Genomic DNA, 629 nt, shown 5'->3' on the forward strand with positions numbered 1-629 from the left:
ACTATGCCTTGCATGTCTAAACATTTATATCATAAATATACACATGAACACAATAATAACAAAATTTAAAAATATTTTCCAATTTCAAAATCAGTCACTCAAATTTTCTCATATGTTTTCTTCTGGGATACAATTTTTAATGTCTTCAATTTAGGCTTTTGATCAGTTTCAAGTTAATATTTTCACACCATGAGAGATAATACTTGTAGGCTTCTTTATTATTATTATTATTACAAATTTTCACCTCTTCCCCTCCTCCCCTCCTTCTATTTCCTTCCCCCTCCCCACATTCCCCCTCCCCCTCTCTCTCCAGTCCAAAGAGCAGTCAGGGTTCCCTGCCCTGTGGGAAGTCTAAGGTCCTCCCCACTCCATCCAGGTCTAGGAAGGTGAGGATCCAAACAGACTAGGCTCCCACAAAGCCAGTACATGCAGTAGGATCAAAAGCCAGTGCCATTGTTCTTGGCTTCTTAGTCAGCCCTCCTTGTCATCCACGTTCAGAGAGTCCGTTTTTATGCCATGCTTATTCAGTCCCAGTCCAGCTGGCCTTGGTGAGCTTTCATTAGATCAGCCCCACTGTCACAGTGGGTGGGCATACCCCTCGCAGGCCTGACTTCCTTGCTCATGTTCTC

Source organism: Microtus ochrogaster, unplaced genomic scaffold (assembly GCF_000317375.1).
Source record: "Microtus ochrogaster isolate Prairie Vole_2 unplaced genomic scaffold, MicOch1.0 UNK45, whole genome shotgun sequence".
Lineage (NCBI taxonomy): Eukaryota > Metazoa > Chordata > Mammalia > Rodentia > Cricetidae > Microtus > Microtus ochrogaster.